This window comes from Saccopteryx leptura, unplaced genomic scaffold (genome assembly GCF_036850995.1).
Source record: "Saccopteryx leptura isolate mSacLep1 unplaced genomic scaffold, mSacLep1_pri_phased_curated manual_scaffold_37, whole genome shotgun sequence".
NCBI lineage: Eukaryota > Metazoa > Chordata > Mammalia > Chiroptera > Emballonuridae > Saccopteryx > Saccopteryx leptura.
Genome location: NW_027095719.1, coordinates 211,626 through 236,426, shown reverse-complemented (window position 1 = coordinate 236,426; position 24,801 = coordinate 211,626). Strand labels below are relative to the sequence as shown.

The 24,801-nt window shown below is 36.6% G+C and overlaps 1 non-coding gene across 1 annotated transcript; it reads right to left on the bottom strand.

Annotated features, from left to right (window-relative positions):
* Positions 1-22,453: 22,453 nt before the first annotated feature.
* Positions 22,454-22,527, bottom strand: TRNAV-CAC (transfer RNA valine (anticodon CAC)). Its single transcript has one exon. It is a non-coding gene; the product is annotated as a tRNA-Val (tRNA).
* Between the last annotated feature and the right edge of the window lie 2,274 nt (positions 22,528-24,801).

Below are 24,801 nucleotides of genomic sequence, written 5' to 3'. Positions count from 1 at the left end.
TTTGTCAGTTTTTTTTTTAAAGTCAATAAGTAGTTGTCTTATATATTTTGGTGCTCCTTGGTTTGGTGCATATATATTAAGAATTGTTATGTCTTCTTGATTCAGTGTCCCCTTAGCCATTATGAAATGGCCATTTTTGTCTCTGAGTACTTTTGTTGTCTTGTAGTCAGCATTATCAGATATGAGTATTGCTACGCATGCTTTTTTTTGGATGTTATTTGCTTGGAGTATTGTTTTCCAGCCTTTCACTTTGAATTTGTTTTTATCCTTGTTACTTAAATGAGTTTCTTGTAGGCAGCATACAGTTGGATTTTCTTTTTTGATCCATTCTGCTACTCTGTGCCTTTTTATTGGTGAGTTTACACCATTTACATTTAGTGTAATTATTGACACTTGTGAGTTCCTTATTGCCATTTTATAGTTTGCTTTCTGTTAGTTTTTTGTCTTGTTTGATCCTTCTCTTTTGTTTTTCTATCTTTTGTTTTTATTTGGTTGTGTTTCATACATCTTTCCTCTGTTGCTATCTTTTTTAAATCATGTGCTTCTGTGGTGGTTTTTTCAATGGTGGTTACCATTAAGTAATGAAAAGTATTCCTACCCTGTCCATTGTAGTGCACTATTTTGTGAGTACTTTTGCACTCCATCGCCCTTTGCTACTGTTAATCTCTATCCTCTCCCCCCCTTTCTTTTTGTTGTCACAGTTTAAAGTTGGTTTTATTGTGTTCTTCTTGGAGCTTTTACTTGTGGCTTTGTTTTTTTGTTTTTTTTTTTATTCTTTGTATCTGATTGGAGAACCCCCTTTAGTATTTCCTGGAGTAGGGGTTTTTTGGTGATAAATTCCCTCATCTTTTCTGTATCTGTGAATGTTTTTATTTCTTCTTCATATTTGAAGGATAGCTTTGATGGGTATAGTATTTGTGGCTAAAAGTTCCTCTCTTTCAAGACTTTAAATATTGGGGTCCACTCTCTTCTAGCTTGTAGAGTTTCTGTTGAGAAATCTGATGATAATCTAATGAGCCTTCCTTTATATGTTGTATTCTTCTTTTCCCTGGCTGCCTTGAGAATTTTTTCTTTGCAGTTGGTTTATGCCAATTTCATTATGATGTGCCTTGAAGTAGGTTTGTTGGGGTTAAGAAAACTTGGAGTTCTGTTTGCTTATAGAATTTGAGGTTTTAGTTCTTTCCACAGGCTTGGGAAGTTGTCATCTATTATTTGTTTGAGTATGTTCTCCATTCCATTTTCTCTCTCTTCTCCGTCTGATATACCTATTATTCTTATGTTATTCTTTTTGATGGTGTCAGATAATTCCTGTAGGGCTATCTCATTTTTTTTAATTTTTGAGTCTCTTTCTTCTTCTCTTTGTTGTGCCTCAAGTTGCTTGTCTTCTATTTCACTAATCTTCTCTTCTATCTGGCCTGTTCTATTAGCTAAGCTTGTTACCTCGTTTTTCAGCTCGTAAATTGAGTTTTTCATCTCTGTTTGATTTGTTTTTATAGTTTCAATTTCCTTGGAGATATACTCTTTGTGTTCATTGAGTTGTTTTCTGAGCTCCCTAAATTGCCTTTCTGTGTTTTCTTGTATATCTCTGAGTATTTTTAGAATTTCTATTTTAAATTCTCTGTCGTTTAACTCCAAGGTTTCCAATATCTTAAATTTTTTCTCCATAGATTTTTCCTCATGTCTCTGTGTTAACTCTCTTTCTTTTGTATCCATGATATTCGATTTTCTGTTCTTTAATGGCATCTGAGGGTGGTTTTGTTTATAGTATTAATGAGATTTAATAAGGAATAAAAAGTTAAAAAAAATAAAAATAAAAAATTGAGGTTTTTTTTTAAAATTAATCATTAAATAAAGAAAAATAAAATAAAAATTTGAGAAAAAAGGGAATTATTACTTCCCCTCTTTTTTTCCTCTCCTCTCCTCTCTCCTTTTTCTTGAGAAAATGTTGTGGTCAACTGTGAGTTATATTGTACTAAATAGAACAAACAATACCTGTAGTGGAGTGCCTGAATTGGGGTGAAGTAATGAAGGGGTAAAGAAGAAGAAAAACAGAAAAAGAAAAAAATAAATTATATATATATATATAAAGAGAGAGAGAAAGATATATATATATATATATAGAGAGAGAGAGAGAGAGAGAGAGAGAGAGATATATAGAGAGAGAGAGATAAAAGGGGGTGGTATAGACCCACAAAAAACAAATAATGAAAAAATTTGGGTCAAGAATAAAATGATTTGCTTTAATTGTTGGCTGACTATGAGTTATGATGAGAACAATAAGAGAGAAACAGGAAAAAGGGGTGGAAAATTAAAAAATTACTATTGTATTTAGTGGAACAAAAACTAGATAAAATGGAGAGCCAGAGATGGGAGCACTGCTAATGAGTTAAAAAGGTGAAGTAAAAACCCGTCAAAATGCCACAAACTTAAGTTTGAGTTTCAGATAAGATAATTTGTTCATTATTGAGGTTTGAATGAGAGAAGACGTAAAGGAGAAAGGAAGAGACTAATATAGAGGAAGAAGAGAAAGAGAGAGAGAGAGAGAGAGAGAGAGAGAGAGAGAGAAAAGACAGAACTACTAAAAGAAGAAAAAAGAAAAAGGAGGAGAGAGAGAGAGTTAGGGGTTTTGGATTGCAACCCTCATAGAGAGAAAGGAGGAGGAAAGAAAAGATAATGGGAGATGTAACACTTATGGGTAGTGTAGTTCAAAGAGAGGCAAGAGTAAGACTGAGAGAGAATTAAATGACCAAATTGTAATAGGAAAAAAAATCAAGAATGAAGAAAAGAGACACAGACAAACAAATATAATAAAATGGGATAGGTTATAAAGTCTGCAGATTATTCTTGATTTTGAGAGGTTATCATCTTGCTTTTTCTTTTCTATCTCTCTTCCTGGTCAATGACTTTGTACACCGGGTTCTGCCCCTGTGGCACGCTCTGGTAGAGTTTTGCAGTTGATAATTCTCTATGGTGATGTCATGTATTGGGCTTCAGTCTTGTTGGCAGTCAAGGCTTATTAGCGTTTATAGGCTCCAACAGTGAAAGGGTCTCTCACGGTGCAAGTGTTCCTGGAGCCTCTCTCCTAGTCTTTTCTTTCACAATTAGAAGCCTGATAATCCATCTATTGGGTTGCTACTGCCTCTTCCTGGATAGTAAGAGGCTCAAAGAGCTAGCCACTCCCCACTCTATTCCCACTCAGCACAGGGCACTGGGTAAGGCTCAGTCAGTCAGAGCTGCTAGCATAATCAGGCGGGGCTTCCACCCAATCAAAGACCTCTGGCTCTGCCCCTCTGTGGGATAACATGGGTGCCCACTCCTGAGGTGTTCGGAGGAATCTCTTGCCCACTCTCCATGCGTGCTGACCAGGATGTCAGACCACCCACGTCACACTTTGGGTGAAACCTCTGCCCGCACGGAAAAGTTCCAGCGTTGGAATTGGCTCTCACTCTCTCCCTGTGGCAGCCCCCTCAGGGTGTTGGGGCAGCTTGGAGATTCCGCTCCTGGCCTTCTCACAGGCCTCTGACTCTGCTCCTCTGTGGGAAAACAGGGGCGCTCACCCCTGAGAAATTTGGAGGAATCTCTTGCCCACTCTCTGTGCATGCCAACCTGGATATCAGGCTGGACACTTCTCACTCCGAGAAAGCCCTCCACCCGCACGGAAAAGTTCCAGCATTGGAATTGGCTTTCATCCCATCCCCGTGCGAGGCTATCCCAGGGTGCTGGGGTGGTCATGAGATTCCGGTTTCAGCCCACACTCAGGTCCCTAACTCTGCCTCTTTGTGGGAAAACATGGGCACCCACCACTGAGGAGTTTGGAGGAATCACCTGCCCACTCTCCATGCGCGCTGACAAGGATATCAGGCTGGCTGACTCTCACACCGAGAAAGTCCTCCTCCTGCACAGAAAAGTTCCAGCATTGGAATTGGCTCCAGCTCCCTCCCCATTCCCGGTCCCCTCAGGGTGCTGGGGCTCCTCGGTGATTTCTCTTTTTGTCCACACAGAGGTCTCTGACTCTGCCTCTCTGTGGGTTAGCACAGGTGGCACCCACCCCTGAAGTGTTCATGAAAATCTCTCACCCACTATCCACGCGCACCAACCAGGAGATGCGGAAAATGGCTCCCCCACTTGTCTTTCTTTGTCTGGGTTTGGCGCGCGTGTTACCTTAAATTGCCCAGGTTTTTTCTCGGCTTGGATCTCGGTGCCACAGCCTGGTTTGGCTGTTTGTACCGTGGCCTGGATCTATTCACTCCCTATGACTGCCTTAGTTTCTATATTCTCAGTTCTCAGTGAAAGCCATCCTGTTTGGGCTAGAGAGGAAGGCGGAGCATTTCTTACTCCCTATTTCCCCCGGGATTTGATCATATATCTAGCCAATCTTTCACGTGACCATACCCTCTGGTGTGTTTCAAAGTATTTGAAGGCTCCAAGGATAGGTTTTTCTGTTTCTAGTTGAATATCTTTTTGAGTTTATGAGGAGATTTATCGGTATCGCTTTCTACCGCGCCATCACTCTGACGTCATCTCCATTAAGTTTAAAGTATTTTGTCACTTGAATTTTGATTTTGAGTGCGTGCTGACCAGGATGTCAGACCAGCCACATCACACTTTGGGTGAAACCTCTGCCCACACGAAAAAGTTCCAGCGTTGGATTGGCTCTCGATCTCTCCCTGTGGCGGCCCATTCAGGGTGCTGAGGCAGCTGGGAGATTCCGCTCCTGGCCCGCTCATAGGCCTCTGACTCTGCTCCTCCGTGGGAAAGCACGGGTGCTCACCCCTAAAAAATTCGGAGGAACATCTTCCACACTCTCCGTGCACAACAACCTGGATATCAGGCTGGCCGACTATCACTCTGAGAAAGCCCTCCACTCGCATGGAAAAGTTCCAGCGTTGGAATTGGCTTTTGCTCCATCCCTGAGGGTGGGGGAAGGCTTTCTCACAGTGAAAGCGCGGGGTTATTTAGGAGTAAATTTCTTAACTTAAAAAAGGAAGGGTTTTTTAGTTAGTTTTTATTACTGATTTCTAGAGTAAGTGTAATGACAAGAAGAAACATGCTTTATATCATTTCAAAGGTTTGACGTAGTTGAAACGTGCTTGAAAGAAAATACAGGATTGTCTGTGGGAAATGTTTTCCAAGTGCACTTCTCTGCTGCCACCTCGTGTTCACCTTCGAAATAACAGCTCAGAGCAGTTTACCTGAAAAAACACAGCACTTGGGAGTTGTGCTTTATCTATCAATATTGAAACCAAGACTATTTAGAAGTGCTTTTATAACTTGTAAATATAAAAAATTTCCAGTTACTGTTTGCTACTTGTTTCAATGTTAACTTTTCTCAAAGCAATAGACATATTTGATATTATTTCAATCCTCTGAAATTGGCTGAAACTTGCTGCATAGCACATACAATAATGGTCTCTGTTACATGTGCTTCTCTGCTGCAACCTCGTGTGCATCTTGGGAATGATGCCTCAGAAAAGACCAAAGGAAAGAAATAGTAGAGAGGATTGTCTACAAATGTTGATTCCAATTTGCCGGTTCTGTAAATATTTTGTGTATTCTTAGTGATTGATTTCTGGGACTCTATCGGTTCACCTTGTTTTTCTTCTTTCCTTCCAGCAATGCTTTCATAAAGTCTTTGAATGTTCCCATCATATACCAGGCACTGTGCTATGAACTGTATGCATAGTTGGTGCACTCAATGTCTTCCCATTCTACTATTTTTACTTCTGCTTTTGGACTCCTTTATTTAAATCTTCTTAATGTATTGTAAAATAAGATGTGCTTTGATTTGAAAAGTATGATGAATATAACTGTTTTTTATTATAAATACTGTATTCTTATTGCAGAAGTGCAAGAAAAAATGAATAGAACACAAAACAGCAAATTTTCATCCAGAGCTAACTACTGTCAATATTATGACATTATCTTTCCATATTCTTAGTGTACCTATTATATTTCTATATCTATTTGTACTAAGGTACATTGCGTGTGCATACATCTGTGTGTATAGATGTGCATTGCATATGAGCATATCTCTCTGGGTCCACAGTTTCTATCATTTGTGGATACCTGTGTATGCATGCAAATTACTATTTATTCTTTCATTCATTAAACACTTATTGTATTTCTATTTTGTTCCAGGCACTGTGCTCTACACTGGTTGCCTATAGTGAAAGAGACAGACTATCTTTATGAATAATACACTGTCATGCTGTAGACAGAGGTAGGAAAATGTACATAAATAAAATAATTATAAGTTGTGAAAAGCAATGGATATAGTAGTGCAATGTCTTGTTCCCAGTTTTCATTGATCATGGCGATGTTCAGTATATCAGTTTCTCGAAAGGCAGAGCTGAGACCTAAGTCTCAGCTCTTCAGCAATGTGTGTTCTCAGCTATAAAACAGAAAATTCTCAAGCGCTGAAACAAAAACCCTGGGAGGTGTTCTGTGAGCAAAAGAACCTAGCTTGTAAGTGGTGACTCTGGCTCAAATAAATTCTGATGTCCAAAGGTTATGGGGTCTTTCAGTCTGGACTGCTGCAACAGCACAAGAAAAAAGTGCATGTTTGGAAAGGGGTAACATCGTGGTAAACAATCAGAAATATTTTTTATGCCCCTAACTGTCAAGAGCAAAGTAAAGTCTTCTGGTGTTTTCACCACAGCAGACTAGATTATTGTTTTATTTTAATTACCTCAGTTTTTCTCTAGTAATTTTTCCCCCTAAACACAATGGCTTGCTATCACCAGAGAGCTCAGTAGATAGAGCATCACACACATACACTAATGTCACAGGTTTGGTCCTTGGTCTAGTCACATACAGAAACACATTGATGTTTCTGACTATCTGTGTGTCTGTTTTCCCCCTCTTCCTCTCTCTAACATTAATAACTAAATAAAAGAAAAATGACAATGGCTTTTCTGTGGTGTTTTTGCAGCTTAAATTGCTTAGAGGAATGAATTATTTTTTTCAAAATCTCACTCCAAGGGAAAATAAGTGGTAAGGTTGTAAAATACCATATCTCCCCATGTATAAGTACCCTCCCTCTATAAGTAGCACCTTAATTTTGGGGCAGAAAATTTGAGAAAATGATAACAAATGCAAAGAAACAGAAAATGCAAGTAAAAATACAACAACCACTGTATAAGATGCATCCATGTTTCAAACCCCACATTTTTAAAAATGATGAGTTTTATACATAGGAAAATATGGATAGAAATTTCAAATGTCTCTGTGAACATTTCTTCCTTAATTTTTTTTATTTTTCCAGAGTCATAGAGAGAGTGAGACAGCGGGAGAGATAGGGGCAGACAGACAAGAATGGAGAAAATTTTTTATTATGTGCCAGGTCACAGATCAATCATCATTTTTTCGTAAGGACACCTTAGTTGTTCATTGACTGCTCTCTTTTATGTGCCTTGACCAGGGGGCTACAGCTGACAGAGTGACCCCTTGCTCGAGCCAGCAACATTGAAATCAAGCTGTTGAGCTTTGCTAAAACGAGATGAGCCCATGCTCAAACTGGCGAATTTGGGATCTCAAAACTGTGTACTGCGCATTCCAGTCAAATGCTCTACACACTGCACCACTGCCTTGTCAGTCTGTGATCATTTTGTTTCTTTTACATTCTCTGGATTTTATTTAGTATCCTGATTTTTAGTATGGGTGGAAAAACTGTGTATTTTAAGGTTTTATTCCTCTAAAATATATTCATCACTACATTTTTTATAGACTTTCTTATATAGTTTTTATTTTCATTAAATTTAAGGTATTTTGCAACTTGAATTGTGATTTTTGAGGGGGGTTATTTAGCAGTGAATTTCATTACCTTAAAAAAGGGGATTTTATTTAATTTCTATTACTGTTTAGTATATTAAGTGTAATGACGACAAGAAACATGCTTTATATCATTTCTAAGTTTAGAGGTAGTTGAAACTTGCTATAAAGAACATACAGAATTATCTGTGGAAAATGCTTTCCAAGAGCACTTCCCTGCTGCCACCTCGTGTGTGCCTTGGAAATAAAATGTCAGAGCAGTTCACCTGGACAAACACAGCAGTTGGGTGTTGTCCGTTATCTATCAATGTTGAATCGAAGGCTATCTAGAAGATACTTTCATAAATTGTATATATATTGGAGTTCTAGTTACTGTTTCCTACCTCTTTCAATGTTATCTGTAGTGTAAGTAAGAGATACAATTCACATCATTTCAATTATCTGAAGTTTGCTGGAACTTGCTCCATAGCACATAAAATATTGATCTCTGTTACATGTGCTTGTCTGCTACCACCTCATTTGCATCTTGGGAATCACACTTCAGTACATGTCCAAAAGAAAGTTTTGGTAGAGAAGATGATCTACCACCATTGATTCCAGTTAGCCACATCTGTGAAGTATTTCTGTATCTTTAGTGGTTTTTTTTCTGGGAATTTATTGTTTCATCTTTTTTTTCTTTTTTTTTCCAGCCATGTTTTCATAAACCCTTTGAAAATTCCCTGCATATACCAGGCACTGTGCTAAGGGCTCCTGTCCCTGCACTCAGTCACTTCCCAATCTACTATTTTTACATCTGTCTTTTGAACTTCTTTTATTTAAATTAACCTAATATATTGTAAATTATGATGTGCTTTATTTGACAGGTATATAGTATATTAACTGCTTTTTATTATAAAAACGGTATTCTTATTGCAGAAATGCATAAAAACTGATAAGAAAAACAAAACAACAAATTTTCATACATAGATATCAACTGTTAACTTTAGCCATTTTCTTTCCATATTCTTTGTGTACCAATTATATTTCCCTGTGTATATGTACTCAGGTATATTGGTTGCATGTACGCAATGTGTGCATAGATGTGCATCGCTCGTGAGCATACCTCTTTCTTTCAATATTGTCAGTCATTTCTGGATATTTCTGTACGTATGCAAATAAATTTTTATTCATTCTTCCAGCAAAAAATATTGAATTTTCGTTATATTCCAGGAAATGTGCTCGACATTGGTTGCCAATAGTGAATAGGATAGACTCACTTTCTGTCTTTATGAATATTACACTGTCATGGAGTAGAAAGAGGAAGAAAAAAATATACATAAAATTTATAAGTTGTGACAAACACTGGATTTGGTAATGCAATAACTTTTATCCCAGTTGTGATTGATCGTGGCATGGTTAAGTATATCACTTTCTCGGAAGGCAGAGGTGAGACATAAGTCTCGGTTCTTCAGGAATGCGTGATCTCAGCTATAAAACTGAGAAAATTTACAAGTGATGCAACAAATACCCTGGGAGGTGTTCTGTGAGAAAAAGAACCTAAATTGTAAGTGCTGACCAGGCCCAGATATATACTGAAAATGAAAGCTTAGGAGGTTTCTCAGTCTGGAATGCTGCCACAGCACAAGAAATGTGAATGTTAGGAAAGTAGTGAATACGTGCTCAACACTCAGAAATACTGATTGTATATGCCCCTGACTGACAAGAGCCTAGAAAAGTCTTCTGATGTTGTGACCACAGCAGACTAGATTTTTATTTTATTTCTTATTTGCCTCAGGTTGTATCTAGTAATATTGTCCCCCTAAAGACAATGGCTTTCTTACACCAGAGAGCTCTCTAGTTAGAGCATCACACTCATACAGTAATGTCATAGGATTGGTCCCGGTTCAAGGCACATACAGAAACAGATTGATGTTTCTGACTATCTGTCTGTGTTTTTCACCCACTTCCTCTCTCTAACATTAAAAATTAAATAAAAGAAAAAATGGCAATGGCTATTTTTTTGTTGTTTATGCAGCTTAAATTGCATAGAAGAATGAATTATGTTTTTCAAAATCTCATCACAAGTGAAAATAGATAGTAAGGTTGTAAAGTACCATATTTCCTCATGCATAATATGCCTCCCTATAGAAGACACACCTTCATTTTTGGTCACAAAATTTGAGAAAATGATAACAAATGCGAAGAAACAATAAATGCAAGTAAAATATACTACAACCACTGTATAAGACGCACCCAGTTTTCAAACTCCACATTTTTCAAAAAAGATGAGTCTTAAACAAGGGCAAATATGATATACACCCACCGAATGTCTCTGTGAACCTTTTATTTTTTTATTTTTTTTCTTTCTTTATTTTCTCTTTTTACAGAGACAGTGAGAGAGTTAGAGAGAGGGATAGATAGGGACACACAGACTGGAAGGTAAAAAGTTTTTTTTTTTTTTTATTAGGTGCCAGGTCACAGATCAATCATCAGTTTTTTTATTGTGACACCTTAGTTGCTCATTGACTGCTCTCTCATTGTGCCATAACCAGGGAACTACAGCTGACCGAGTAACCTTTTGCTCGAGCCAGTGAGCCCATTGGGCTAAAGCTGGTGATCTTTGCTTAAACCAGATAAGCCCACGCTCAAGCTGGCGACCTTGAAATCTCAAACCTGGGTCCTACGCATTCCAATCAAATGCTCTATCCACCGTGCCACCACCTCCTCAAGCTGTGAAAATTTTTATCTTTTACTTTTTCTGGATTGTGTTTAGTATCCTGTTTCATAGTATGGGTGGTAACATTGTGTATTTTAAAGTTTTTTTTCCACTAAAATATATTCATCACAACATTTTTCCATAGGTTTTCTTATGTAGTTTTTATTTCTATTAGGTTTTAAGTATTTTGTAACTTGAATTTTGATTTTGAGCAGGGGTTATTTAGGAATGAATTTCTTAACTTAAAAAAGGAAGGGTTTTTTAGTTAGTTTTTATTACCAATTTCTAGAGTAAGTGTAATGACAAGAAGAAACATGCTTTATATAAGTTCAAAGGTTTGAGGTAGTTGAAACTTGCTTTAAAGAAAATACAGGATTGTCTGTGGGAAATGTTTTCCAAGTGCGCTTCTCTGCTGCCACCTAGTGTGCACATTGGGAATAAAAGCTCAGAGCAGTTCACATAAAAAAACACAGCAATTGGGAGTTGTGCTTTATCTATCAATGTTGAAACCAAGACTATTTAGAAGATACTTTTGTATCTTGTAAATATAAGAAATTTCCAGTTACTGTTTGCTACTTGTTTCAACATTAACTCTAGTGAAAGCAATAGACATATTTGATATTATTTCAATCCTCTGAAGTTGGCTGAAACTTGCTGCATAGCACATACAATAATGGTCTCTGTTACATGTGCTTCTCTGCTGCCACCTCGTGTGCATCTTGGGAATCACACCTCAGAACAGATCCAAAGGAAAGAAATAGTAGAGAGGATTTTCTACAAACGTTGATTTAATTTGCCAGTTTTGTAAAAATTTTTTTTATACTTAGTGATTTGATTTCTAGGAATCTATCGGTTCACCGTGTTTTTATTCAGTCCTTCCAGCAGTGCTTTCATAAAGCCTTTGAATGTTCCATTCATATACCACGCACTGTGCTAGGAACTGTATGAGTAGTTGGTGCACTCAATATCTTCCCATTCTACTATTTTTACTTCTGCTTTTGGACTCCTTTATTTAAATCTTCTTAATGTATTGTAAAATAAGATATGCTTTGATTTGAAAAGTATGTTGAATGTAACTGCTTTTTATTATAAAAACTCTATTCTTATTGCAGAAGTGCAAGAAAAAATGAATAGAATACAAAGCAACAAATTTTCATCCAGAGATAACTACTGTTAATATTATGACATTATCTTTCCATATTCTTAGTGTACCTATTATATTTCTATATCTATACATACTAAGGTACATTGGGTGTGCATACATCTGTGTGGATAGATGTGCATTGCATATGAGCATATCTCTCTGGGTCCACAGTTTCTATCATTTGTGGATACCTGTGTATGCATGCAAATTACTATTTATTCTTTCATTCATTAAACACTGATTGTATTTCTATTGTGTTCCAGGCACAGTGCTCTACAGTGGTTGCCTATAGTGAAAGAGACAGACTTTCTATATAAATAATACACTGTCATGCTCTAGATAGAGGAAGAAAAATGTACATAAACAAAATAATTATAAGTTGTGACAAGCACTGGATATAGTAGTGCAATGTCTTGTTCCCAGTTATCATTGATTGTGGCGATGTTCAGTATAAAAGTTTCTCAAAAGGCAGAGCTGAGACCTAAGTCTCAGTTCTTCAGCAATGCGTGTTCTCAGCAATAAAACTGAGAATATTCTCAAGCGGTGAAACAAAGACCCTTTGCATTGTTCTGTGTGCAAAAGAACCTATCTTCTAAGTGGTGACCCAGGCTCAGATAAATTCTGATGTCCAAAACTAAGGAGGTCTCTCAGTCTGGACTGCTGCAACAGCACAAGAAAAAAGTGCATGTTGGGAAAGTGGTCACATCGTGGTAAACAATCAGAAATATTTTTATGCCCCTAACAGTCAAGAGAAAAAAAATTCTTGTAGTGTTGTCACACAGCAGACTAGATTATTGTTTTATTTTAATTAACTCAGTTATTCTCTAGTGATTTTTCCCCCTAAAAACAATGGGTTGCTTTCACCAGAGAGTTCAGTAGATAGAGAATCACACACATACACAAATGTCATAGGTTTGGTCCTTGTTGTAGTCACATAAGAAACACATTGATTTTTCCGACTATCTGTGTGTCTGTTTTCCCCCTCTTCCTCCCTCTAATATTAATAACTAAATAAAATAAAAATGACAATGTCCTTTTTTTTTGGTGTTTTTGCAGCTTAAGTTGCTTAGAGGAATTAATTATTTTTTTCAAAATATCACCCCAAGAGAAAATATGTGGTAAGGTTGTAATGAATCATATCTTCCCGTGTATAAATAGCATACTTCTAAAAGTAGCACCTTAATTTTGGGGCACAAAATTTGAGAAAATGATAACAAATGTGAAAAAACAGGAAATGCAAGTAAAATACAACAACCACTGTATACAATGCACCAAGGTTTCAAACACCACATTTTTAAAAATAATGAGTTTTATAGATAGGAAAATATGGATAGAAACTCCAAATGTCTCTGTGAACATTTCTTTCTTTCCATTTTTTCCTTATTCCAGAGTCATAAAGAGAGTCAGAGAGACAGATAGATAGGGAGAGACAGACAAGAATGGAGAAAATTTTTTATTATGTACCAGGTCACAGATCAATCATCATTTTTTCGTAAGGACACCTTAGTTAATCATTGACTGCTCTCTCATATGTGCCTTGACCAGAGGGCTACAGCTGACCAAGTGACACCTTGCTCGAGCAAGGGACATTGGGAACAAGCTGTTGAGCTTTGCTAAAACAGGATGAGCCCACGATCAAGCTGGTGAATTGGGATTTTCAAAACTGTGTATTGCGCATTCCAGTCAAATGCTCTACCCACTGTGCACTGCTTGTCAGTCTGTGAACATTTTGTTTCTTTTACATTCTCTAGATTTTATTTAGTATCCTAGTTTATAGTATGGGTGGAAAGGCTGTGTATTTTAAGGTTTTATTCCTCTAAAATATATTCCTTACTACATTTTTTAATAGATTTTCTTTTGTAGTTTTTATTTTCATTAATTTTAAGGTATTTTGCAACTTATTTTGATTTTGAAGTGGGGATATTCAGGAGTGAATTTCATTACTTTAAAAAAAGGGATTTCAGTTAATTTCTATTACTGTTTAGTATATTAAGTGTAATGATGACAAGAAATATGCTTTATATTATTTCTAAGGTTTGAAATTATTATTATTTCTAAGTATTATTCTTTATATTATTTCTAAGTATTTGAAACATGCTTGAAAGAACATACAGGATTAACTTTGGAAAATGTTTTTCAAGAACGCTTACATACTGCCACCTCGTGTGCACCTTGGAAATAACAGGTCAGTACAGTTCACCTGGAAAAACACAGCAGTTGCATGTTGTGCGTTATCTATCAATGTTGAATTGAAGGCTATCCTGAAGATACTTTTATAACTTGTAAATATAAGGGAGTTCTAGTTACTGTTTCCTACCTCTTTCAATGTTATCTGTAGTGTAAGTAAGAGATACACTTCATATCATTTCAATCTTCTGAAGTTTGCTGGAACTTGCTCCATACCACATAACATATTGGTCTCTGTTATATGTGCTTCTCTGCTACCACCTCATTTGCATCTTGGGAATCACACTTCAGTGCAGGTCCAAAGGAAAGTTTTGGTACATAAGATTGTCTACAACCATTGATTCCAATTAGCCTGCTTCTCTAAATTATGTCTGTATCCTTAGTGGTTTGTTTTCTGGGAATCTATCGTTTCATCTTGTTTTTCTTTTTTCATTCCAGCCATGCTTTCATAAAGCCTTTGAAGTGCCCTTCATATACCAGGCACTGTGCTAAGAACTCATGTCTCTGCACTCTGTCACTTCTCATTCTGCTATTTTAACATCTGTCTTTTGAACTTCTTTTATTTAAATCTACTTAATGTATTGTAAATTATGATGTGCTTTCATTTGACAAGTATATGGTATCTTAACAGCTTTTTATTATAAAAACCATATTCTTAATGCAGAAATGAAAAAAAATATTAAGAAAAACAAAACAACAAATTTTCATACATAGATATCAACTGTTAACTATAGCCATATTCTTTCCATATTCTTTGTTTACCAGTTATATTTCTCTATGTATATGTATTCAGGTACATTGGGTGCATGTACCCAATTTATGCATAGATGTGCATTGCATGAGAGCATACCTCTCTGTTTCAATAGTGTCTGTCATTTGTGGATATTTGTGTATGTATGACAATGTATATTTATTCACTCTTCCAGTAAAAACTTATTGAATTTTTATTATATGCCAGAAATTATGCTCGACACTAGTTGCCATAGGGAATGGGAGAGACTCACTTTCTGTCTTTATGGATATTACACTGTCATGGAGTGGAAAGAGAAAGGAAAAAATATTCATAAAAATTATAAGTTGTGACAAACACTGGATTTGGTAGTGCAATACCTTTTGTCTTATTTAATGATTGATCGTGGCATGGTAAATTATATCATTTTCTCAAAAGGGAGAGCTGAGACATAAGTCTTGGTTCTTCAGGAATGCGTGATCTCAGCTATAAAACTGAGAAAATTTACAAGTGATGCAACAAATACACTGGGAGGTGTTCTGTGACCAAAAGAACCTAAACTGTAAGTGCTGACCAGGCTGAGATAAATTCTGAAAACCAAAGCTTAGGAGGTTTCTCAGTCTGGACTGCTGCAATGGCAGAAGAAAAAGTGCATGTTAGGAAAGGTGTGAATTCGTGCTCAACAATCAGAAATAATGATTTTATATGCCCCTGACTGACAAGAGCCTAGAAAATTCTTCTGATGTTGTCACCAAAGCAAACTATATTATTATTTTATTTCTTATTTGCCTCAGGTTGTCTCTAGTAATTTTGTCACCCTAGAGACAATGGCTTGCTTACACCAGACAGCTCACTAGTTAGAACATCACACTCATACAGTAATGTCATAGGATTGGTCTTGGTTCAAGGCCCATACAGAAACAGATTGATGTTTCTGACTATCTGTCTGTCTTTTTCCCCCACTTCCTCTCTCTACCATTAAAAATTAAATAAAAGAGAAAATGATGGCTATTTTTTGTTGTTTTCGCAGCTTAAATTGCATAAAAGAATGAATTATGTTTTTCAAAATCTCACCACAGAGGAAAATATATAGTAATTTTGTAAAGTACCATATATCCCCATGCATAATATGCCTCCCTGTAGAATACGCACCTTCATTTTGGGCACAAAATTTGAGAAAATGATAACAAATGCGAAGAAACAGGAAATGCAAGTATAATATACTACAACCAAAGTATAAAATGCACCCAGTTTTCAAACCCCACATTTTTCAAAAAAATTGAGTCTTAAACAAAGGCAAATATGGTATACACCCAGCAAATGTCCCTGTGATCCCTTTATTACTTTCTTTCCTTTTCTTTTTTATTTTTTTACAAACACAGAGAGAGAGTCAGAGAGAGAGATATATAGGGACACACAGACAAAAAGGTAAAGAGTTTTTTTTTTTTTTATTATGTGCCAGGTAACAGATCAATCATCAGATCTTTGTTGTGACACCTTATTTGCTCATTGACTGCTCTCTCATTGTGCCTTGACCAGGGAACTACAGCTGACCGAGTAACCTCTTGCTTGAGCCAGTGAGCCCATTGGGTAAAGCTGGTGAGCTTTGCTTAAACCAGATAAGCCCAACCTCAAGCTGGAGACCTTGGGATTTCAAAACTGGGTCTTCCGCATTCCAGTCAAATGCTCTATCCACCGCGCCACCGCCTACTCAGCCTGTGAAAATTTTTATCTTTTACTTTCTCTGGATTTTGTTTAGTATCCTGTTTCATAGTATGGGTGGTAAGGTTGTGTATTTTAAGTTTTTTTTTCCACTGAAATGTATTCATCACAACATTTTTCCATAGGATTTCTTATGTAGTTTTTATTTCCATTATGTTTAAAGTATATCGTAACTTGAATTTTGATTTTGAGCAGGGGTTATTTAGGAGTAAAATTCTTAACTTAAAACAGAAAGGGTTTTTTTGTTAGTTTTTATTACTGATTTCTAGAGTAAGAGTAATAACAAGAAGAAACATGCTTTATATCATTTCAAAGGTTTGAGGTAGTTTAAACTTGCTTGAAAGAAAATACCGGACTGTCTGCGCGAAATGTTTTCCAAGTGCGCTTGTCTGCTGCCACCTCTTGTTCACCTTGGGAATAACAGCTCAGAGGAATTCACCTGAAAAAACACAGCAGTTGGGAGTTGAGCTTTGTCTATCAATGTTGAAACCAAGACTATTTAGAGGATACTTTTATAAGTTGTAAATATAAGGATTTTTTAGTTACTGTTTGCTACTTGTTTCAACGTTAACTCTAGTGAAAGCATTAGACATATTTGATATTATTTAATTCCTCTGAATTTGGCTGAAACTTGCTGCATAGCACATACAATACTGGTCTCTTTTACATGTGCTTCTCTGCTGTCACCTTCCTTCCAGCAATGCTATCATAAAGCCTTTGAATGTTTTCATCATATACCAGGCACTGTTCTAGGAACTACATGAGTAGTTGGTGCATTCAATGTCTTCCGATTCTACTATTTTTACTTCTGCTTTTGGGCTCTTTTATTTAAATCTTTTTAATGTTTTTAAAAAAGATGTTCTTTGATTTGAAAAGTATGTTGAATGTAACTGCTTTTTTATTATAAAAACTCTATTCTTATTGCAGAAGTGCAAGAAAAAATGAATAGAAAACAAAACAACAAATTTTCATACAAAGATAACTACTGTTAATATTATGACATTATCTTTCCATATTCTTAGTGTACCTATTATATTTCTATATCTATATTTACTAAGGTACATTGGGTGTGCATACATCTGTGTGTATAAATGTGCATTGCATATGAGCATATCTCTCTGTGTCCACAGTATCTATCATTTGTGGATACCTGTGTATGCATGCAAAATACTATTTATTCTTTCATTTATTAAACACTTATTGTATTTCTATTATGTTCCAGGCACTGTGCTCTACATTGATTGCCACTATATAAGACGCATGCATTTTTCTAACCTAACATTTTTCAAAAAAGATGAGTCTTGTACATGGAGAAATATGGTATACACCCTCCAAATGTCTCTGTGAACATTTCTTTTTTTTATTTTTTACAGAGATTGAGAGAGAGTCTGATAAAGGAATAGATAGGTACAGACAGACAGAAACGGACAGAGTTTTTATTATGTGCCAGGTCACAGATCAATCATCAATTTTTTGTTGTGACCTCTTACATGTTCATTGACTCCTGTCTCATATGTGACTTGACCAAGGGACTACAACTGATCGAGTGACCGATTGCTTGAGCCAGTGACCTTGGGCTTAGGCTGGTGAGCTTTGCTCTAATCATATGAGCCCTTGGTCAGGCTGGCCACCCTGGAATCTCAAACTTGGCTTCTCTGCCTTCCAGTTGAAGGCTCTAACCACTGTGCAATCGCCTGCTCAGGATGTGAACAGTTTTTATTTTACTTTCTCTGGATTTTATTTAGTATCCTGGTTCTTAATATAGGTAGAAAGGCTGTGTATTTTATGGTTTTCTTGCCGTAAAATATATAGGTCACTACATTTCACAATAGGTTTCTTTTTGTAGATTATATTTCCAATAATATTAAGGTATTTTGCATCTTGAATTGTGATTTTGAGGGGGGTTATTTAGGAATAATTTCCTTACTGTCAAAAAATGGAATTTTTGGTTAATTTCTATTACTGCTTACTATATTTAGTGTAATGACAACAAGAAACATGTTTTATATCATTTCTAAGGTTAGAGGTAGTGGAAACTTCTTTGAAAAAACATACAGGATTATCTGTGGTAAATGTTTTCCAAGTGCGCTTCCCTGGCTCAACCTCGTGTGCACATTTGGAATAACAGCTTAGATGAGTTCACCTGGAAAAATACATCAGTTGGGTGTTGTTCGTTATCTATCAGTGTTGAATCCAAGGCTATCTAAAAGAAACATTTATAACTTGTAAATATAAATAAATTCTAGTTACTGGGTGCTAGTTCTTTCAATGTTAATTGTAATGAAAGCAAGAGATTTACTTGGTATCATTTCAATCCCCTGAAGTCGGCTGGAAATTTGCTCCATAGCACATACAATAATGGTCTCTGTTACATGTGCTTCTCTGCTGACACCACTTGTGCATCTTGGAAATCACACCTCATTACTGGTGTAATGGAATATTTTGGTTTACAGCGTTGTCTATAAACTTTGATTCTAATTTGCAGTTTCTGTAAAGATTTTATGTATCCTTAGTGGTTTGTTTTCTGAAAATCTCTTGGTTCATTTTGTTTTTCTCCTTTCTTTCCAGCCATGCTTTCATAAAGCCTTTGAAAGTGCCCATCATATACCAGGCATGTGCTAGAAACTCATGTACGTGCACTCAATGACTTCCATTTCTACGCATTTTTCTTCTGCCTTTTTAACTTCTTTTTTTTTCTGTATTTTTCTGAAGCTTGAAACGAGAGAGACAGTCTGACAGACTACCGCATGTGCCAGACCGTTATCCACTCAGCACGCCCACCAGGGGGCAAAGCTCTGCCAACCATGGGAGGATGCTCTGCACCCCCAGGCATAGCCCTGTTTCGACCAGAGCTACTGAAGCACCCTGGTTTTCTTTGCTCCAATGGTGCCTTGGTTGCAGGTGGGGAAGGGAGAGACAGAAAGGAAGGAGAAGGTGAGAGGTGGAGAAGCAGATGGGTGCTTCTTCTGTATGCCCTGGCCAGGAATAGAACCCTGGACTTCTGCACGCGAGGCTAATGCTCTACCACTGAACCAACCAGCGAGGGCTTAACTTCTTTTATATACACCTACTTCATGTATTGTAAAATAGGATGTACTTTAATTTGACAGGTATGTTGAATTTTAACAGCTTTTTCATTGTAAAAAATGTATTCTTATTGCAGGAGTGCAAGAAAAATGATCTCAAAAACAACAACAACAAATTTTTATACAGATATATCTACTGTTAAAATTAGGACATTTTTTCCTATATTTTTTGTGTACCTCTTATATTTCTCTATGTATATATACTCTGGTACATTGGGTGTGTTTACATCAGTGTGCATAGATGTGCATTGCACATGAGCATATCTCTCTATGTCCACAGTGTCTGTCATTTGTGCATATCTGTGTTTATATGCAAATGAATATATATTCATTCATTCAGGAAACATTTATAGTATTTCTATTATGTGCCAGGCACTCTGCTCGAAACTGTTTGCCTATAGTGAATGAGACAGACTCACTTTTTGTCTTTATGAATACTACACCGTCATGGGGTGACAGAAAGAAAAAAATATACATAAATAAAATAATCATAAATTTATGAAGTAGTGTATTTGGTAGTAGAATATCTTTGGTGTCAGTTATGATTTATTGTGGTGAGGTTCAGTATATCAGTTTCTCAGAAGGCAGAGCTGAGAAATCAGTCTCGGTTTTTCAGCAATGCGTGTTCCCAGTTATAAAACTACAAAAATATAGAAGTTATGAAACAAAGACCCTGGGAGGTGTTAAGTGAGCAAAAGACCTAGCTTGTATGTGGTGACCAATGCTCAGATAAGTTATTATGTCCAAAACTTAGGAGCTGTATTAGTCTGGACTGCTGCCATTGGACAAGAGAAAGTGCATGTTAGCAAAGGGGTCATTTTGTCTAAACAATTAGTAATAGTGATTATGCCCCTCAATTTCAAGAGCAAAGAAAAGTCTTCTGGTGTGGTCACCACAGCAGACCAGATTATCATTTTATTTTTTAATTACCTCTGGTTTTCTCTAGTAAATTTTTTCCAAAAAGACAATGGCTTGTTTTCACCAGAGAGCTCATTAGTTAAAGCATGACACCCATACTTTAATGTCATAGGTGTGCTCCTGGGTGAAGGCACATACAGTAACAAATTGATGTTTCTGACTATCTGTCTGTCATTTCTCCCCTTTATCCTGTCTCTAACATGAATAAATAAATAAAAGATGACAATGGATTTTTTGTTGTTTTGCAGATTAAATTGCATAGAAGAATGAGTTATGTTTTTCAAAATCTCACCCCAAGAAGAAATAAATGGTAAGGTCTTAAAGTACCATATTTCCCCATGTATAAGAAGCCTGCCTTCATAAGACGCACTTTAATTTGGGGGCACAAAATTTGAGAAAATGATAACAAATGCCAATAAATGGAAAATGCATGTAAAAAATACTACAACAACTTTATAAGATGCAAACAATTTTCTAACCCCACATTTTTCAAACAAGATGGTTCTTATACATGGGGAAATATGGTATATACCCTTGAAAAGTCTCTGTGATTATTTCTTTCTTTTTCTTTATTTTCTTTTACAGAAACAGGGAGTGAGTCAGAGACAGGTATAGATACGGACAAACAGAAAATATGGAGATTTTTTATTATGTGTTAGGTCACATATCAATCATCATTTTTTGGTTGTGATCCCTTACATGTTCATTGACTTCTGTCTCATATGTGACTTGACCAGGAGACTACAACTGATCGAGTGACCGATTGCTTGAGCCAGTGTCCTTGGTCTTAAGCTGGTGAGCTTTGCTCAAATCATATGAGCCCATGGTCAAGCTGGCGCCCTTGGAATCTCAAACCTGGGTTCCCTGCATTCCAGTCGAATGGTCTATCCACTATGCAATCGCCTGCTCAGCCTGTGAACATTTTTTCTTTTATTATCTCTGGATTTTATTTAATATCCTGGTTCTTAGTATGGGTTGAAAGGCTGAGTATTTTAAGGTTTTCTTGTCCTAAAATATATTTATCACTACCTTTTTTCATAGATTTCTTTTTGTAGTTTATATTTCCATTAATTTTAAGGTGTTTTACAACTTGAATTGTGATTTTGAGGGGGGGTTATCTAAGAGTGAATTTACTTACCTTCAAAAAATTTTTTAGTTAATTTCTATTACTGTTTACTATATTAAGTGTAATGACAACAAGAAACATGCTTTATATTATTTCTAAGGTTAGAGGTAGTTGAAACTTGCTTGAAAGAACATACAGGATTATCTGTTGTAAATGTTTTCCAAGTGCGCTTCCCTGCTGCCACCTCGTGTGCACCTTGGGAATAACAGCTCAGCTCCATTCACCTTAGAAAATGTATCAGTTGGGTTATCTATCAAGGTTGAATCCAAGGCTATCTAAAAAGAAACTTTTATAACTTGTAAATATAAGGAATTTCTAGTTAGTGCTTGCTCCTTCTTTATATGTTAATTGTAGTGAAAGTAAGAGATATACTTGGTATCATTTCAATCCTCTGAAGTTGGCTGGAACTTGCTCCATAGAACATACAATAATGGTCTCTGTTACATGTGCTTCTCTGCTGACACCTCGTGTGCATCTTGGGAATCACGCCTCATTACTGGTGCAAAGGAATATTTTGGTAGACAGCGTTGTCTATAAACTTTGATTCTAATTTGCAGTTTCTTTAAAATTTAATGTATCCTTAGTGGTTGTTTTCTGAAAATCTCTCGGTTCATCTTGTTTTTCTCTTTTCCTTCCAGCCATGATTTCATAAAGCCTTTGAAAGTGCCCATCATATACCAGGCACTGTGCTAGGAACTCTCATGTACGTGCTCTCAATGACTTCCATTTCTACGCTTTTTACTTATGCCTTTTTAACTTCTTTTTTTTCTGTATTTTTCTGAAGCTGGAAACAAGAGAGACAGTCAGACAGACTCCCGCATGTGCCTGACTCAGGTCCACTCGGAACGCCCACCAGAGAGCGAAGCTCTGTCACCAGGGGTCGATGCTCTGCACCCCTGGGTCGTATCCTTGTTGTGACCAAAGCCACTCTAGCACCTGGGGCAGAGGCCAAGGAGCCATATGCAGCTCCCAGGTTATCTTTGCTCCAATGGTGACTCAGCTGCGGGAGGGGAAGAGAGAGACAGAGAGGAAGGAAAAGGGGAGGGGTGGAGAAGCAGAAGAGTCTTCACCTGTGTGCCCTGGCCGGGAATCGAACCCGGGATCTGCACGTGAGGCCGACACTCTACCACTGAGCCAACCAGCCAGGGCTTACCTTCTTTTATATACATCTACTTCGTGTATTGTAAAATAGGATGTGCTTTGATTTGAAAACAATGTTGAATTTTAACAGCTTTTGCATTATAAAAAATGTATTCTTATTGCAGGAGTGCAAGAAAAATGATCTCAAAAGCAATCACAACAAATTTTCATACAGCTATATCTACAGTTAATATTAGGACATTTTCTTTCCATATTCTTTGTGTACCTCTTATATTTCTCTATGTATATATACTCAGGTACATTGGTGTGTGCATAGATGTTAATTGCACATGAGCATATCTCTCTGTGTCCACAGTGTCTGTTATTTGTGGATATCTGTGTATGTATGCAAATGACTATTTATTCATTCATTCAGGAAACATTAATTGTATTTCTATTATGTGCCAGGCACTGTGCTCAACATTGGTTGCCTATAGTGAATGAGTCAGACTCACTTTCTGTCTTTATGAATACTACACTGTCATGGCATAGACAGAAAAAAATATATATACATGAATAAAATAATTGTAAGTTTATTGATCACTGAATTTGGTAGTGCAATATCTTTGGTGTCATTTATGACTTATTGTGGCAAGGTTCAGTATATCAGTTTCTCAGAAGGCAGATCTGAGACTTAAGTGTCGTATTTCAGCAATGTGTATTCTCAGATATAAAACTGAGAAAATATAGAAGTTTTGAAACAAAGACCCTGGGAGGTGTTCTGTGAGCAAAAGAACCTAGCTTGTATGTGGTGACCAATGCTCAGATAACTTCTTATGTCCAAGGCAGAGGAGGTCTCTCAGTCTGGACTGCTGCCATTGGACAAGAGAAAGTGCATGTTAGGAAAGGGGTCACTTTGTGCTAAAAAATTAGAAATAGTGATTATGCACCTGAATTTCAAGAGCAAAGAATAATCTTCTGGTGTTGTCACCACAGCAGAATAGATGATCATTTTATTTTATAATACCTCTGTTTTTTATCAGAATTTTTTTTTTCAAAAAACAAAGGCTTGCTCTCACCAGAGAGCTCAGTAGTGAAAGCATCACACCCATACGCTAATGTCATAGGTTTGCTCCTGGGTCAAGGCACATACAGAAACAGATTGATGTTTCTGACTCTCTGTCTGTCTTTTTCCCTCCTTATCCTGCCTTTAACATGAATAAATAAATAAAAGAAAAAATGACAATGGCTTTTTGTTCTTGTTTTTGCAGCTTAAATTGCATAGAAGAATGAATTATGTTTTTCAAAATCTCACCCAAAGGGGAAATAAATGGTAAAGTTGTAAAGTACCATATTTCCCCATGTATAAGAATCCTCCCTGTATAAGACGCACCTTAATTTTGGGTCACAAATTTTGAAAAAGTGATAACAAATGTGAATAAATGAGAAATGCAAGTAAAAAATACTCAACCAGTGTATAAGGCGCTCCTAGTTTTCTAACCCCACATTTTTCAAAAAAGATGAGTCTTATACATTGGGAAATATGGTATATACCCTCCAAATGTTTCTGTGAACATTTCTTTATCCTTTTTTTTAAGAGACAGGGAGAGAGTCAGAAAGAGGGATAGATAGGGACAGACAGACAAAAATGGAGAGAGTTTTTTATGTGCCAGGTCAGAGATCAATCATTTCTTTTTATTTGTGACCCCTTACATGTTCATTGACTCCTGTCACATATGTGCCTTGACCAGGGGCCTACAGCTGATCAAGTGACCGCTTCCTCGATCCAGCGTCCTTGGGCTCATGTTGGTGAGCTTTGCTCAAAGCATATGTGCCCATGCTCAATCTGGCGCCATTGGGATCTCAAACCTGTGTCCTTCACATTCCAGTCAAATGCTCTAACCACTTTGACATTGCCTGCTCAGGCTGTGAAGATCATTTACTTTTACATTCTCAGGAATATTTAGTATTCTGGTGTTTAGTATGGGTGGAAAAGCTGTGTATTTTAAGGTATTCTTACCCTAAAATATATTCATCACAACATTTTTCCATAGGTTTCCATATGTAGTTTTTCTTTCCATTAATTTTAAAGTATTTTGCAACTTGAAGTGTGATTTTGAGGTGGGTGTTATTTAGGAGTGAATTTTCTTACCTTCGAAAAAGGGATTTTTAGTTAATTTCTATTACTGTTTACTATATTAAGTGTATGACAACAAAAAACATGCTTTATATCATTTCTAAGGATAGGGGTTGTGGAAACTTGCTTTTAAGAACATACAGGATTAACTGTGGTAAATGTTTTCCAAGTGTGCTTCTCTGCTGCCACCTAGTGTGCATCTTGGG